The sequence below is a fragment of the Canis lupus genome, chromosome 12, assembly GCF_048164855.1.
Source record: "Canis lupus baileyi chromosome 12, mCanLup2.hap1, whole genome shotgun sequence".
Taxonomy (NCBI): domain Eukaryota; kingdom Metazoa; phylum Chordata; class Mammalia; order Carnivora; family Canidae; genus Canis; species Canis lupus.
Window position 1 is genome coordinate 45,042,869 of NC_132849.1, and position 17,852 is coordinate 45,060,720.

Consider the following 17,852-nt stretch of genomic DNA (forward strand, 5'->3'; position numbering starts at 1 on the left):
GGCTGGTAGGAACACCAATTCTTCTCAGCCTTGCATAAGCTCTGCTGGGTTTTCCATCTCCTCATCCTCTACAGGGCTTCTTTCCTCAGTGGTGGCTATTTCTATATACACATGTACTGATTGGTAGCCTGGCAAAAATTCAAGGAGACTCCTCTGTAGATCTCCAAGAATTTTCTCCTTCTCTGTGCTATAGCTCAGAATCTCTCTCCAGATAGTGAGCAGAGATGCTTGTAGAACTCATCCTATTTGTTTCCCCTCTCTCAGGGATCACTGTCCTGAGATGCCTATTATCCAATGTCTTCAAATGATTGCTTCATATATTTTGTTCAATCTTAGAATTGATTAAGGCAGAAGATAAATCTAGATTCTGTTATTTCATCATTGCCAAAAGTAGACATTGCTTTTATTCTTTTAAGTAATCTTTTTTTATTGAAGCTTAGCATACACACATGAAAGCATACAAATCCTCAGTGTACAGCTCAATAAACTCAAAAAATAAACACATCTATGTGACCATCCCATGTTAATAAATAGAATATGGCTAGCACCACAGAAATTTCATGTTCTTTTCCAATCATTATATCCTCTCAGAGTAAACATTATTCTTGTTTCTAGCACCACAGTGCTTGTTTTATATAAATGGAATCACATAGCATGTATCCTTTCATATCTGGCTTCTTTCACTCAATATTGAATGTTTGTCAGATTCATCCATGTTATTATGTGAAGCAATAACAAATTCACTTTAATTGCTGTGTAATATTCTATTTTATAAATATACCACATTATTCCTCTATTCTCCTGTTGGTGGACATTTGAGTTATTTCTAGTTTGGACCTATTATGAGTAGTGCTGCTATGATCACGTTTGCACATTTTTGAGTGTGTGTTTACATATATTTCTACCAGAACTGCTGAGTCATATGCTAGGGATCTCTTCCACTTCAGTAGATACCACCAGTTTTCCAAAGTAGTTTTCCCAAATTTACTCCTACTAGCATAGTATGAGTATTCTAGTTGCTCCCATATTCTCACCAACACTTGTTATTATGTATTTTTCATTGTAATCATTCTGATGGATTTTACTTACATTGCCTTTCAGAACACCCCATGGGCATTATAAAACTACCAGGCAAAATGAGTGAACAGTGTGCCATTTTTGAGACTCCTGTATATATGGTGTTTCTTCTCAATGTCTGTGAGCGTTTCCTAAAGCATTCAGTTACATCTCTGTTCATCGACATTATTTGAGCAGAATTTGAAAGCTAAGTGTTAGATTATTCTAACAGGTGAATATATGGTGAGAGGAAAAACCAACAGGGGCATTCTTGGCAGAGGAAGCAATGTATGGGAAGGAACTCAAAAGGGACCTAGCTCAGGGATGCCTGGTAAAATTGTGCATGATTCTTTCCTTTTTCTATGGAGATGGCACCTCCAAGAATTGTACAGTGCCACAACCCATGAATCTGTACACAGCAGCCATGTGTGTCATGGTCAGGAACTGATAAGAAATTTGTTATGACTGTAAGACAGAGTGGGTAGCAAAGAGAAGCAGGAGAAGATAAAGCCAGAGTTGGGGCAACATAACCAACTTGGATTTTGCCAGAGGCTTACTTTAAAAGTTTACCCCACCCCCACCCCTGCTAGATGAAGGATTGTACAGGCTTCTTCCTCTTGGATCCCTCAGCTCTCTGAGCCAATAGGGCTGCCACTGAACTGGGGCTAAGGTGAAACCCAAGTCAGGAAGGAGAAATGCTGAGCACACTCCAGTTTGTCTTGCTACACAACTCTGGTCTCAACAAGTCGAGGAACCGACGCCCTGTCCTTCCTCTATTTTGGCCTTCCTTTCTTGCCTATGGCCTCAGCACAATCCTCTGCCCGGTAAAACTGGGTGAACCTGGATGGAAAGCTGTGCCCCACCCATCTGACCCTTAGCTTCATGTGCCTGAGTCACTGGAGGTGGTTTCTGAGAGCACAAGAAAGTGAAAGGAAAATCCCAGGGTCCCCACTTATCATTCCCACAGCCTGCCAGAATGAAGCCCATTCCTCCAAAAGAAAGACATTCTCTGGGTTGACATTCTTTGTCCTTAAGGCCTCACTACACTTGTTCTGGGCATTACATAATTTAAATAGGCCCCCCTGTTGGCCTGAAAGGAAGGGACTATCCACTATGGACCAGAGAAGCCAAGGTCTCTTCTGGAAGGTGAGCCTCATGCTCAAGCTCTGCCTTCCTTCCAGTTTCTTGAACAATGTGTATTCCTTAAACTAGAAACCAGGACTGATGGAAGGGTTCCAAGGAATGGCAGAAGGAGAACCTCTCCTGGCTCTGGTTACCAAGGGAGGAGGTCCAGAGAAATAAGTGGTAAGATGGCACCTCCCCAAGGAGGAGACAAAAGCCATGACATGGACTTAGGAAAAGTGCCCATGGTTACGCCGGGATTCTGAGACTAGAGTAAATAGCATGAGACCAGCTGTCAGTGGGAGATTTACAGGTCCTGGGACTAAGTTAACTACGATATAAGTAGAAACCTTTCCAGCCTAGCTTTTTTGGCCTATTTTTCTGCAATTGCAGAAAATTCTGATCATTGCAAGATCAACTTTTATTTTATTATTTTATTTAATAAATAAATAATAAATAAATAAATTTATTTATTTATTTTATTATTATTATTTTATTTTATTTTTTAAAGTTTTTTTTTCTTTTTTTTTCTTTTTTTAAATTTTTTTTTAATTTTTATTTATTTATGATAGTCACAGAGAGAGAGAGAGATAGGCGCAGAGACACAGGCAGAGGGAGAAGCAGGCTCCATGCACCGGGAGCCCGACGTGGGATTCGATCCCGGGTCTCCAGGATCGCGCCCTGGGCCAAAGGCAGGCGCCAAACCGCTGCGCCACCCGGGGATCCCTTTTTTTTTTCTTTTTTTAAGTAATCTCTACACCTACCATAGGGCTTGAACTCACAACCTGGAGATCAAGAGCTCCACTGAATAAGCCAGCCAGGTGCCCATGAGATCAACTTTATTTTCTTTTCTTTCCTTTTTTTTTTTTTTTTTTTTTTTTTAATTTTACTCATTTATTTGAGAGAAAGAGAGAGGGAGGGAGAGGGAGAAGCAGGCTCCCTGAGAGCCCACACAGGCTCAATCCCAGGACCCTGAGATCGTGACCTGAGCTGATGGCAGACACTTAACCGACTGAGCCACCCGCATGCCCCAAGATCAACTTTTCAATCAACTAACAGGAATATACAGCACACTTAAAATATGTTCACGGTGGCTTGGTCTTAGGAGGAGAAGTAGAGAACAAAAGACAAACAATTTCTCTCCTCGAGGAGGCTACTAAGTAACTGAACAGAGCAGAGCAAGGCCTGTGAAACCCTAAGGAACAGTGCAACTGGTAGTATTTTTTGTTTCTATTTTAAGCCAAAATTAAAATGATCATGAACTCCCTGAGCAGACACCAACTGGGCAACAGTAAGAGTATGAAGCAACCCAGGCAGAGGAAGAGCTATCCTGGGACCCAAGACTGTTTCCCCATTCATCTGTGTTGATGATCCTTGTGTGAACTGTCAAATAAACTGTAATATTCCTAAAAACAAACAAACAAGACAATGAAGACCATATCTAGTTAAATTTTAAACTATGTGAGTTGAGGGGGTCCATGGTCCGCCAGACACTCTACGTGCTGAAGAAGTTCCAATTATCACTGGACTGGGGGCAGAAGGGAGGGCAGACTTTGGATAACCGAAGGGCATTCTGGGCAGGGGAACAGTGTGGAAAAGGCAAAGAAACCATTACCTTCCGGCACCTGGGTGGCTCAGTCAGTTAAGTGTCTGGCTTTGGCTCAGGTCATGATCTCTGGGTCCTGAGATTGAGTCCTGCAATCAGGATCCCTGCTCAAAGGGAGCCTGCTTCTCCCTCTTCCTCTGCCTGTCACTCCCCCTGCTTGTATTCTTTCTCTTCCTCTCTCTCTGTGTCAAATAAAGTCCTTAAAGAAAGGAAAGAAAGAAAGAAAGAAAGAAAGAAAGAGAGAGAGAGAGAGAGAGAGAGAGAAAGAAAGAAAGAAAGAAAGAAAGAAGAAAGAAAGAAAAGAAAGAAAGAAAGAAAGAAAGAAAGAAAGAAAGAAAGAAAATCGTCACCTTCAAAATCACTCCCATCTCTCTTGAATTTTAAAGTTTTCATACAACCTTCATAGCTCTGACCTATTTTTATTTTCCCAGTAGCTTTGAGCATTTGGCAGAACAGAGATTCCCACTCACAAGGGAAGTGAGAACTGGAGAGTATCTGTTGATCTTGTTTGCGGTCTCCCATCTTCTGCAACAAGGACCCCACTTTTCCTTGGGAAAGCACTTTCTCCACCCTCAGACTCTGACCAGAGCTGACCCACCACTTGCCACGGTAGTTCAGGCATAGGCACAAACGGGCCTATGAGACACATCCAGAACCTTTGCTGCAACAGCTGAGGAGGAAAATTAAGCCAACACAGAGGATATCTGAGCCGGGAGACCATTTCCTGCTGGCAGTGTTTGGGTTCTTTGATCCAGCTGTGCCTGAAACCAATCTTATCCTCCGATTTTTCAGAGAAGTGAGCCATTACACTACCTTTTTGATTTAAGCCAGTTTGAGTTTAAGTTTTTGTTACTTGCTATTGAAAGAGTCCTGATTCAGGGGCACCTGGGTAGCTCAGTCGGTTGAGCATCCAACTAGGTTTCATGATCTCAGGATTGTGAGATCGAGCCCTATGTGGGGGCTCCACAATGTCTCTCATGGATAAATAAAAAATAAAAAAATAAAGGAGTAGAAAGCCTCAGAAGGCTCTGGAGCAATTTATTTATTTATTTTTTAAGAATTTATTTATTTATTCATGAAGACAGAGAGAGAGGGGCAGAGACACAGAGGGAGAAGCAGGCTCCCTGCAGGGAGCCCGATGTGGGACTCAATCCCTGGACCTCAGGATCATGACCTGAGCCAACAGTAGATGCTCAACCACTGAGCCACCCAGGTGCCCCAAGTTCTGGAGCAATTTAAAAGAGACATTTAAAGAAAATTATGGGGCATGTGGGTGGCTCAGATGGTTAAGCGTGTCTTCGGCTCACATCATGATCTCAGGGTCTTGGGATTGAGGCCTACATTAGGCTCCCTGCTCAGCAACGAGTCTGCTTCTCCCTCTTCTTTTGCCTTTCTCCCTGCTGTGGTCTCTGTCTCTCTCTCTCAAATGAATGAATAAAATATTAAAGAAAGAAAAGAAAAGAAAAGAAAAGAAAAGAAAAGAAAAGAAAAGAAAAGAAAAGGAAGTAATAGCACTGTGTTCTGTTTCTTAACATGGGGGATAGTTATAGCCCACATACATTTGTGATAAATTAGGCATATATTTTTTGTAGGGTTTTCAGAATTCATGGTGTTCAGAATACTGAATAACTTTTTTAAAGTTTTTATTTATTTATTTGAGAGAGAAAGAGTGAGAGAGCATGATGTAGGGGGGCAGAGAAAAAGAGAGAAGCAGACTCCTTAGTGAGCAGAGAGCTTGGTGTTTAGCTCAATCCCAGGATCCTGGGATCACGACCTGGAGCAGAAGGCAGACACTTAACTGACTGATCCACCCAGGCACCCCCTGAATAAATTTTTTGAAGATTTATTTACCCATTTATTTGAGAGAAAGAGAGAGAGAGAGAGAGAGAGCAGGAATGCTTCCACAAGTCAGGGGAGGGCAGAGGGAGAGGGAGAAGCAGGCTCCCCACTGAGCAGGGAGCCTAATGCAGGGCCCATCCCAGGACCCCAGGATCATGAACTGAGCTGCAGTCAGACACTTAACCAACTGAGCCACCCAGACTCCCCTAAATAATTTTTTTAATGAAAAAGAAAATAAATAATGTGATGGGACTGGTCTATAGAATGGAGTGGGAGAGACCTTGGCATCAGAGATGCAGGAAGGCAGCTGGCTCTGAGATGGAGGCTTGGGGTCAGGAAGGTATGGAGTAGAAGCCAGGAATAGGGATGGAGGGGTATGGGAAGATGAGGGGTGCTTGCTGGGTGAATGAGAGCATGAGAAAAATAAACTCCAGATACTGGTAATGATGGCGGAGACAGCGCAGCTATGAGTGAAAGACTTGGCTGGGGATGTCAAGGGAGGCTGGGAGGGTGGTTGCATTTGGAATCGCTCAGGTGGGATTGCTCAGGCTGTCTGTGGTATCCCTTGGAAGGAACAGAAGACTCCCTGGGCCAGCTCAGCTGGGGAACTGGAAAGTCAAAAAACCAGGCTCCTCTCTCTGTCTCTCTGGGACACATGTGATCTTCCCTCTGCTCTTCTTTGCAGACCACTTTCTTCTGTTTTCTGGGAGGGGAGAAGCTCCCCTGGGAGCTCCCCTGGGAGCCTGGGAGAAGCTGGAGCGCCCTGGGAACCCCCCAGGGAGGCAAGGTTAGGATCAAAGCAGCCGAGCAGGAGCACCAGCTGAAAGGACTGTTAAAAGTGTCAAAAGGTGACCAACTGGATGACAAACAGTTCCTGATTTGGGCAAGTTCTAAGGTCTGCATTCAAAGAAAGCAGGAGAAAAGAGAGACTGGTATTAGTCTGGGAAGGAGAGGCAGGTGAAGCCCCGTCCCAGCCGTGCTGATGTGGGTGAGGGCATGAGAGCATCTGTGGCCTATGACGTTCTCTATAGGATTCTTGCTTTCGGGTCTGCATGCCGCCCCTCCTCTCCCCTGCCCTGCAGCCTCCCTTCCTCCTTCCCGGACTCCTTAAAAGCCGCTTTGCTGGGGCTCCTTAGAACCGTGCTAGCAAGGTCTCCAAAGACTTTCTGGTTGTGATAGCCAGGCTCTAAATACTCTCCAGTTCATTCACCAGTCATTCATTCATTCATTCATTCAGAGAATATTTGTTATGTGCCAACTACTTGCCTAGTGGTAGGGATATGATGTTGAACAAGATGAATGAGGCAGAGATTCTCTGTAGAGACAGTGTGAGCCTTTTCCTCCCAAGACACCACACGCATCATGCACGTACACGCACACATGCGCCGGCATATGTGCTTGCTTTTTCTTTTTTTTTTTTTTTTTTTTTTAATTTATTTATGATAGTCACACAGAGAGAGAGAGAGAGAGAGGCAGAGACACAGGCAGAGAGAAAAGCAGGCTCCATGAATCGGGAGCCCGATGTGGGATTCGATCCCGGGTCTCCAGGATCGCGCCCTGAGCCAAAGGCAAGCGCCAAACCGCTGCGCCACCCAGGGATCCCTGTGCTTGCTTTTTCTGCTTAGATCTTCCCCAAAGGCTCTGGGAACCCAGCTGCGGGGCATGTGATCTATGTGGAACACAGACAAATGGAGAGGAAGTTAGGCCTGTAACTTAAGGCAGCTGGGGAGGAAGAGGGGTCAGACATCCTGGAGGGGGCACCCCAGACGTACACATACATCAGCCATGTGGTGGCCATTTGCTAGTGGCCTGGGGAGTGCAGAACTCTGAATGGCAGGCACCCCATAGAAAAGAGCACACTGCCAGGATCTCAGGTTCTGGGCCACTTCAGGCAGTTCTTGAGACAAGGCTCTTTCCAGAAGGCCAGGGAAGAACCCAGGGACCTGGTTCCAGCCTGTCGAACATGCCTGCTATCTCGAATTCCTTCACTGAATCCTGGCCTTGCTCCTGGAGCGTGAAGCACTCCCTGCAAAGGGGAGTCTCTGGGCAGGACCCTGGCATCCTATAAATGCAAGGAGCCAGACAATTAGGGCTCCAGACGGTTAAATACCTAAAGGTTGGTGATGGAAGGTCCCAGAATTTTCCTTTCCTTCTCTTACTGGGGAATTATACAAAGTAAACGAAGAATAAAGAGGAGAGGGAGAAAGAAGAGGGGAGAAGGAGAAAAGGAGCCCATAAGGAAGAAAGAGGTGGAGAAGGAAAGCATTTTTTAACAGAACACAGCTTTGATCACAGTATTTCCCCGCTTTTAGTAACTTCCCATTGCTCATAAGATAACCACAGCCTTCTTTACTCTCTCCGCTACCTCCCCACCCCTTTCAGCCATATGGGGGTTCTGGGGCCTGCTAGGATGTGTTCACAAGTCTTGTGGGAAATTGCCCCATGGGGTTGCAGCAACTGAAACAGGGAGCACCAAAATGGGCCTATCCTAAGGAGCATAGAGACCTACAAAAAGGGGGTTTTAGTCCTGGCTCTATGACTGTAGGACCATAGGAAAATCACAGTCTCTAAGCCTTCTTTTCTCCACCTGCTCAGTGTTCAGAGAGAATGATCCCTGCCCTGCTTTGCTGGTTATTGTGTGGCTCAGGTGAGATAAAGAACCTAGAAACCCTTTGTGAATTCTCAAGTACTGAACAAATAAAGGATTGTTCCAACTACTGTATAAAATACCTTGAGAAGGGTCAGCGGCCTACCCCTTTCATCTCTCAGCCCTTTTCTAAGAACCCTCATATCATTACAACACTTTACGCTTTTCGAAGTACTTTTATATTAATTGTGTCACTTTTCTGACTCTGTTGCCCGAGTGGCTGGGCAGGGCTGCCCCTTGCTGGGCATATCAGGGCACAGGCTCAGAGGGGTGAAGTCACCAGGAGGCCCAGTGTCACGGGGCACACGGTGGCCGAGCCAGGCCTGAGCTCAGGTTTCCTGACTCGGGCCCAGAGCCTGCTCCCAGCTCTTGGGGCCACTCTGCTCCCAGCTCAAAACAGCTGTCATTCTCTTTAGATTCTAAACCATCGGAAGGTACAGACAGGATCTTCTTAGGGGATTAACTTCGGCAGTTAGCATGGCCTTTGGATGGAACTATTGCAGAGGACACTTGAGCCTTTACCAGAGAGACAGGCTTGGGTTTTGAAAATCTACTTGCCCTGGCCTGTGGGAGTTGGCCCTGGCTCCTTCGTCACTCCTCTGTGACAGCAGGGAGCCAAGTCAGGCCAGAGGTGTGCGTGTGGGACCACTTTGGAATCCTTCCTCCAAACACCATTTGGTGGCTCCCTGTCACTGCCAGAGGGTGTATTCGGTGTCCAGCCTCCCCGGCTGGGGAGAGGCAGAGAAACCCACGCATGCTCCCTGTGTCGTCACTCCCAGTGGGAGACACAGCATCGCAGGAGAAGCAGCAAGAGGATGGCGTGAGTGCCCTCTCAAGGGGGGGACCCGATGACCCTCCAGGATGAGAGACACCAGGAGGAGCTCAGAAAGGTAGAGATCCCCTGGGGATGGGGAAGTGGCTGAGGACGCTTCCGGGTGTGTCCCCCTCCCCCAAGCCAGTGTCTGGGTCAGACTGAAACATTCCTGTAGTTTGTGAATCACACCAGGAAACCGCCCCTGCAACATTCCAGGATGCAAAAGCCAGGACCTTGGTCTGACTGCCGATTGGTGGCGGTGGACCAGGGGAAAGGACACCAGCGGGGCCGTCTGCAGATACAGGATTCTGTGCCTTGATCTTCACACGTGGGGGTGGTGGGGGTTGGATGAGGCAAAGGGAGTCCGGGGCTTTTCCTGTCGAGGTTAAATGTCAGAGTGGCCAGAGTTTCACCTCAACCCCGGTCTCCTGACTTTCCCCTGTAGGCACCTCCCAACTTCGGTGATGACAGTGGGCTTGGCTGACAGGCATCATCGGGAGAACCATCTGGAATTCAGGAGGCAGAGCAAGGCTAGAATGTTAGTGGGCAACACCTCCCAGCCCACCTCACCCTCATTTCCTCTTCCTGAGTCCCAGGGGGCTTGGATGAAGCTGTTCCCACAACATTTAAAATAGTGTTTGAAAAAAGAAAACAATGCGGCGCCTGGGTGGCTCAGTGGGTTGGGCGTCTGGCTTCGGCTTAGGTCATGATCCCTGGGTCCTGGGATCAAGCCCTGCATCAGGCTCCAGGCTCAGCCGGGAACCTGCCTCTCCCTCTGCCGCTCCCCCTGCTTGTGCTCTCTTTGTCAAATAAATAAATAAAATCTTAAAAAAAAAAACAAAAAAACACAAGCACACACAAAAAGATCACCCTACATGCAACAACAGGGAGAATGATCTGAAATAAATTATGACCTAAAATAAATTATAAAGTTAAGCCACTATTTAAAACAATAATGTTTTTAGAGCTTCAGTGGTGGTTGAGACTTCACTGCCAAGCTAGGAATGGGACAGATGGTGGAGACTGACCCCGGCACCCGAAGGATCTCACCCTGGTGGTGTAGACACTCCTGCAACAGATGCAAGATAAATGTCGGACTATGTCTGACTAGATCGTGGGAAAGAACTGATGGCATGAGGAGTCCCACTGACGACCTGGAGAAAAACATTGCAGACCTCATGACACAGGCTGGGGCAGAAGAACCGGCAGATGAAGACAAGATATCAGCCACACTAAAGAGTAGAAGCTTGCTATTTTACACTGAAATTTGGAACAGCATTTTTTTTTAAGATGTTATTTATTTATTCATGAGAGACAGAGAGAGAGAGAGAGAGAGAGGCAGAGACACAGGCAGAGGGAGAAGCAGGCTCCATGCAGGGAGCCCGTCGTGGGACTCGATCCCAGATCTCCAGAATCAGGCCCTGGGCTGAAGGCTGCGCTAAACCGCTGAGCCACCCGGACTGCCCCTGGAACAGCATTTTTATTTTTATTTTATTTTATTTTATTTTATTTTATTTTATTTTATTTTAGAACAGCATTTTTATAAGCAAGAGAAGATCGAATGGCTTTTTTTCATTACTTTTTAAATTTATATTCAATTTGCCAACATATAGCATAACATCCAGTGCTCATCCCATCAAGTCCCCTCCTCAGTACCTGTGACTGGGTGGCATCCCCCCACCCACTCCCCTTCCGCAACCCTTTGTTTCCGAGTTAGGAGTCTCTCACTGTCAATGGCTTTTTGAAGCAACTACTATGTACAGACAGGTTTTCTATGATAAAGTGTACACTCTTCTTATCACATACTGTCTAGTGAGTTTATAGGGTGATTCCTCCCAATTTCTCGAACATGGTAATTTCACATCTTTAGACCTTGGTCAGTTATGCTGTTATTTTTTTTAAAAACAAGCAATTTTTTAAAAAGATTTATTTATTTATTTACTTTTTTTTTTTTAATTTTATTTATTTATGATAGTCGCAGAGAGAGAGAGAGGCAGAGACACAGGCAGAGGGAGAAGCAGGCTCCATGCAGGGAGCCTGACGTGGGACTCCATCCCGGGTCTCCAGGATCGCGCCCTGGGGCAAAGGCAGGCGCTAAACCGCTGCGCCACCCAGGGATCCCTATTTACTTATTTATTTATGATAGACACAGAGAGAGAGAGAGAGAGAGAGAGAGAGAGAGAGGCAGAGACACAGGCAGAGGGAGAAGCAGGCTCCATGCAAGGAGCCCGATGTGAGACCTGATCCCTTACTCCAGGATCGCGCTCTGGGCCAAAGGCAAGCGCCAAACCGCTGAGCCACCCAGGGGTCCCCGCAATTTTATTTCTTTTAATGATTTTATTTATTTATTCATGAGAGACAGAGAGAGAGAGAGAGAGAGAGAGAGAGAGGCAGAGACACAGGCAGAGGGAGAAGCAGGCTCCATGCAGGGAGCCGGATGTGGGACCCGATCCCAGGACTCCAGGATCACGCCCTAAGCTGAAGGCGGTGCTAAACTGCTAAGCCACCCAGGCGTCCCAGTTATGCTGTTAAATAGTAAACACCCAAACTTTGGTGGATCCTGCATAAAATTGTCAAATATTTTAGGGTACAAAAAAATAAAACAATAAAACTTTTAGAAAATAATATACGAGGGACGCCTGGGTGGCTCAGCGGTTGAACATCTGCCTTCAGCTCAGGGTGTGATCCCAAGTCCAGAAATTGAGTTCCGCATGGGGCTCCCTGTGAGAAGTCTTCTTCTCCCTCTGCCTGTCTCTCTCTCTCTCTCTCTCTTTCTGTGTCTATCATGAATAAATAAACTCTAAAAAGAAAAGAATATAGAAGAATTTCTTTGTGACCTTGGGTATAGAAAGAGTTTTAAAGCAAAACAGGAAAAGTGCTAATCAAAGAGAAAGATGGAAAAGTATGTCTGTATTCAATTTAAGGAATCCTGAATATAAGAAACACCATAAAAAGAATGAAATGTCAAGCCACAGAGAAGATATTTGCAACACACATAAGCAATAGAAGTTTCAAAGCCAGAATATAAAATAACTCCTATAAGGACACCTGGTGGCTCAGTGGTTAGTCTGCCTTCAGCCCAGGGCATGATCCCAGAGTCCCAGGATCGAGTCCCACATGGGCTCCCTGGATGGAGCCTGCTTCTCCCTCTGCCTGTGTCTCTGCATCTCTCTTTGTGTCTCTCATAAATAAATAAAATATAATAAATAAATAAATAAATAAATAAATAAATAAATAAATAACTCCTATAAAGCAATAAGAACAAGACAGATAATTCAGCAGAAAAGTGCGCAAGAGGGGCACCTGGCTGGCTCAGTTGGAAGAGCACGAAACTTTTGATCTCAGGGTTGTGAGTTCGAGCTCGATGTTGGGCATTAAGATGACTTAAAAGTAAAATCTTTAAAAAAATGAGCAAGAGATATGAAGGGGTAGGTAATTCATGGGAGAAGATATGAAATGTCAGCAGACATATGAAAACATGTTTAACTTTGTCATCTCCAAGAAATCCAAATTAAAGGCATAGTGGGATACCAAGTATCTAAAACAAAGAATGTCAATATTAAGTTTCGGTTCTTCTGAAGCAACTGGAACTCTCATACACTGTTATCAGTGTAACCTTTTACATCCAGTTTGGTAAACAGTTTGACATCATCTACTGAAATTGAAACTTGCATTCTCTATGACCCAGCAATTCCACTCCTAGGGACATACGCAAGGGAAACGGGCTCAATGCACGCAGGAGACATAAATAAGAATGCTCATAGCGTCATAACCTATAATAACTCCAAATTGGAAATAACCCAAATAGTAATTTGGGGGCAGCAGTGTGGCTCAGTTGGTTAGGTATCTGGCTCTCAACTTTGGCTCAGGTCATGATCTCAGGGTCCTGGGATCAGCTCCATGTCAGGCTCCATGCTCAGTGGGAAGTCTACTTGAGGATTCTCTCTCCCCCTACCCCTCCCTCCTCTAGTGCTCTCTTGGTCTCTGGCTCTAAAATAAATAAGTAGCTGAGTGAAGTAAGTCAGTCGGAGAAGGACAAACATTATATGTTCTCATTCATTTGGGGAATATAAATAATAGTGAAAGGGAATATAAGGGAAGGGAGAAGAAATGTGTGGGAAATATCAGAAAGGGAGACAGAACGTAAAGACTGCTAACTCTGGGAAACGAACAAGGGGTGGTAGAAGGGGAGGAGGGCGGGGGGTGGGAGTGAATGGGTGACGGGCACTGGGTGTTATTCTGTATGTTAGTAAATTGAACACCAATAAAAAATAAATTAAAAATAAAATAAAATAAAATAAAATAAATAAGTAAATCTTGTTTAAAAATGAGTAGATAAAAAAATGAGTAGATGATAGGTGGTATAGTCATACAATGAAATATTATACAGTAATAACACTATACACAACAGACACAACAACATAGATGAGTCTATCAAATAAAAGAAACAAGAAAAAAAGCCCCTTACAAAAGAATGCACACTATATGAATTATATAAACCTCAAAAACTGGCTGGCTCAGTTGGTAGAGCATGTGATTCTCAATCTCAGGGTTGTGAGTTCAAGATCCACAGTGAGTGTAGAGTTTACTTTAAAAAACAGGCAAAAGGATCCCTGGGTGGCGCAGCGGTTTGGCGCCTGCCTTTGGCCCAGGGCACAATCCTGGAGACCCGGGATCGAATCCCACATCGGGCTCCCGGTGCATGGAGCCTGCTTCTCCCTCTGCCTGTGTCTCTGCCTCTCTCTCTCTCTGTGACTATCATGAATAAATAAATAAAATCTTTAAAAAAAAAAAATAAAAAAAAAAATAAAAAACAGGCAAAAGAAAACCGTACTCTTTAGATGATAAAAGAAAAAGAAAAGCAAGCAAATGAACATTATAAAATCAGGAGTGCTTACCTTACGGAGAAAGGAGAGAAATGTGACTGCAGAGGGTCCTGCAGGGGACTACTGGGATGCTGGCAATGTCCTCTGTTTAGCTTGGATGGTTGGCACAAGGGATGGTGGTTTGGGGGGGGTATTTTTTTGGCACAAGGGATGATGGGTTTGGTTTTTCTTTTTGGTATTTTGGGGGCATTTTTAAGTGGTATATTCATGTAATACAACTTTCTGAATGTGTTTTATTCGATTGAACTATGTGAAATTGCCAATATCAACCATTTTTAACCTCCAAAATGGCAATTTCAGATGGCTCAACCTAATATTTCATAGTAAAATCAAGTTTACATTAAGATAAGCAGCCATTCAAAAGAAAATAGAAGAAAAAAATAGAAAAAAGAAAGATAAGCAGCCATTCAAAATGACTATTGTAGGGATGCCTGGGTGGCTTGGTGGTTGAGCATCTGCCTTTGGCTCGGGTTGTGGTCCTGCGGTCCTGGGATCAAGTCCCGTACAGGGTGTCTCTGCCTCTCTCTGGGTCTCTCATGAATAAATAATAAAATCTTTTGAAATATGATTATTGTAAAGGCTATTAATAACTACATTCACTTATTTAATTTTTAAAGATATATTTATTTATTTGAGAGAGAGCTTGAGCATGCACACTAACCAGTGGGGGGAGGGACAGAGGCTCAAGCTGAGCACGGAGCCGGAAGTAGGGGCTCCATCCCATGACCCATGAGATCAAGACCTGAGCTGAAACCAAGAGTCAGACGCTCAACTGACTGAGCCACCCAGGTGCCCACCATTTATTTATTAAACAAATATTTCCTGAGGGCTTATGAATCAGGCGTACTTCTAAGCACTGGAATAGAGAATCAAATTCTTTCATGCTGCTTGCATTCTAATGGATTTGAAAACACAAGTGAATGAAGTGGAGGAGAGAGGCCCTGTGCAGCCACGGGAGGGAAAGCCCGCGGGCAGAAGAAAGAGCAAGTGCACAGGCCCTATGACTGGAATGTGCTTGGGAGTACTGCAGAACAGGGAGGCCAGTGTTACTGAGTCAGAGTGCAGCAAGGAGAGAGGATGAATACATGAAATGGGAGAAGTAACTAGAGACCCACCATGGAAGGCCACGTGCCCAGGCAAGGGACTTTGGAGTTTATTCTGAGAGCAATGAGAGGCCATCAGGAGGTTGAGAGCAGGAAGTGGTATGATTTGATCTATAGTTTAGAAGAAAGATTTTTGGCTGTTCTACAGAGAAGGGGAAGTAGGGAAGTGGAAGCAGGGATTCCTGTTAAAATGCCGCTGCAGTGTCCAGGCGACGGATGAAGGTGGCATGGACCACGGTGGCAGTGGTGGTAGCACACAGTATGTTGCAGTCAAGATCGGTAGATTTGATGGGTAGAACTCAGGTAGGATTTGTGGATAGATTGCACCGAGAGTAAGCAGAAAAACAGTTGATAGTGTGTGTATGTGTGTGGGTGTGCATTTTAAGATTTATTTATTTCAGTGAGAGAGAGTGCATGTGAAGGAGGGAGGAGCAGAGGAAGAGGGAGAGAGAAACTCAAGCAGATTCTCTGCTTAGCGTGGAGCCCCACCTAGGGCTCGATCTCATGACCCTAAGATCATGACCAAGAGTGAGAGGCTTAGTCAACTGCACCACCCAGGCACCCTGATAATGTGTATATTTTTTAAAAATTAGGATACACAATTCTATATATGGTACAGTCAAAACTCTTTAAAACATGTTCTTGGGGCACCTGGCTGGCTCAGGTGGAGGAGCATGCAACTCTTGATCTCGGGGTTGTAAGTTCAGGCCCCATGCTGGGTGTAAAAATTACTTAAAAATAAAATCTTTTGGGATGCCTGGGTGGCTCAGTGGTTGAGTGACTCACTTCAGCCCAGGGCGTGATCCTGGAGTCCTGAGATCGAGTCCCACATTGGGCTCCCTGCATAGAACCTGCTTCTCCCTTTGCCTATGTCTTTGCCTCTCTCTCTCTCTGTGTCTCTCTTGAATAAATAAAATATTTAAAAATAAATAAATAGATAATAAATAAATAAAATCTTTAAGGGTGCCTGGATGTCTCAGTCAGTTAAGTGACCAACTCTTGATTTTGACTCAAGTCGTGATCTCAGGTTTGTGAGATGGAGCCCCATGTTGGGCTCTGCACTCAACTGAAATCTACTTGAGAATCTTTCTCTCCCTCTCCCTCTGCCCCCCTCCCCCACCACTTGCACCCTCACACTTTCTCCTCCCTAAATAAATAAAATAAAATAATAAAAATCTTAGGAAAACAAAACAAAACATGTTCTTAAAGTATTTTTGTAACAAGAAATTCAAGAATGGAGAAGTAGAAGAAATTCAGTTGGGGAAACAGAATATTTTCATCAATGGATGGATTACACCATTAAACCAGCCGCTGCTAATTACAGAGTAGGAATGGCTACAGAAGGTAAGGAAAGAAAGAAAGTACCTCACCCCTCGCCCCAATCCCTCTGCCCTGCCCCGGGCTTGGAGAAAGCAAGAAAGTGTTTACTGGAGAGACAGGAGTTAATACGCTGCAAGTGGGGGGGGGGGGGGCATTGAAAGAAGGTGGAGTTGATCCAGGTAGGGGGCCATTTGAAATCAGAGCCTTGGGGCCCAGTACAAAGTGATAGAAAGAGCACCCACTCTGGAGTTGGAGACATTCAGCTCAAGTCCCCGGACTGCCAGGTACCATCTAAATTAATGTGAAAGTTAGATAAACATTCTGTAATCCACCTATGAGGTGTCCAATAAAGGGTAGCTACTAAGGACAGTGTTTTCTTTTTTTTAATATTTAGATTTTTTTAATTTTCAGATTTTTCTATATTTTGGTGGGGATGGGGAGTTAACTCAACTCCTATTTACCAGAAAATACAGCAGACAAAGGAGAAAACAAACTGTTGGGGAAAGAGGAACTGCTATTAATGTAGACTTGGACACAGCCAGGGATCTCTTGAGTTAGATAATCTCACAGTGACGGATCCCAGACTTGGAGCTGCGCCAGTGACTCTGTCACATAGTCATATCTCCCTCTGCTGGCAGAACTTGGTTTTGCAGGGTAACCCCAAACCCTGAATAACTTGTGTCTGAAAATTTGCAGGCTAAGGAGCTAAAATTGCCTTCTTGATATCATCTCATGCTGACTGGTTACTGGGACCACACTGGAAGAAGATGCTGGGATGGGAATCCCCTGAGAAAGAATGGTCATTGTCACAGAAAACAGTGAAGGAAGTTTCTTCCTCCCACCAAGCCAACAATGGGTCTGAACTCCTATGAGACTCGTATTCAAACCAGGACTGAGAAGCAACCATTTTGCCATGTCCACAGGAAGCTTGCCTTGTGACACAGGAGACAGACCACTCGGGTTGAAGGTTTGGAGTCTGAAGACTGTGCCATTTGATGGCGGGGTGTCCCTTCTCTGGTCACTTAGCCTGAAGCTTGGAGTCCTCCTTTGAATGTGGAGATATTAATATTTGCCCTCTCAGGGTTGACGTGGGGATTAAGTGAGAAATAAAGGTGATAACACGTTGTGAACTGTAAATCATTCTACAAATATAAGGGTGTTTCTTTTTGTTTTTGTTTTCATTTTTTACCACCCCTTCTTTGTCTTGTCTCCTCATTTCCTTGCCCTGAAGGTCTTGGAACATTTATTCATTCATTTGCTTCACAACTGATTTTGGTGAACTTAAGTGAATATAGTATCAGGCTAAGTGTGAGGAAAGGAGACACAGAGATAAAGAGCATAGCTCCTGGGTCGCCTAGGTGGTTCAATCAGTTAGGCATCTGCCTTTGGATCTGGTCATGATCCCAGAGTCCTGCTCAATGGAGAGCCTACTTCTCCCTCTCCCTCTCTCTCTCCCCCT

General features: G+C 44.8%; 1 protein-coding gene and 1 pseudogene across 1 annotated transcript in view; both read left to right on the forward strand.

Annotated features, from left to right (window-relative positions):
* ASXL2 (ASXL transcriptional regulator 2) overlaps positions 1-17,852 on the forward strand; it is a 335,805-nt gene that overhangs the window by 98,368 nt on the left and 219,585 nt on the right. The gene's annotated exons all lie outside the window — the stretch shown is intronic.
* Positions 8,636-11,053, forward strand: LOC140600720 (heat shock factor-binding protein 1 pseudogene; annotated as a pseudogene).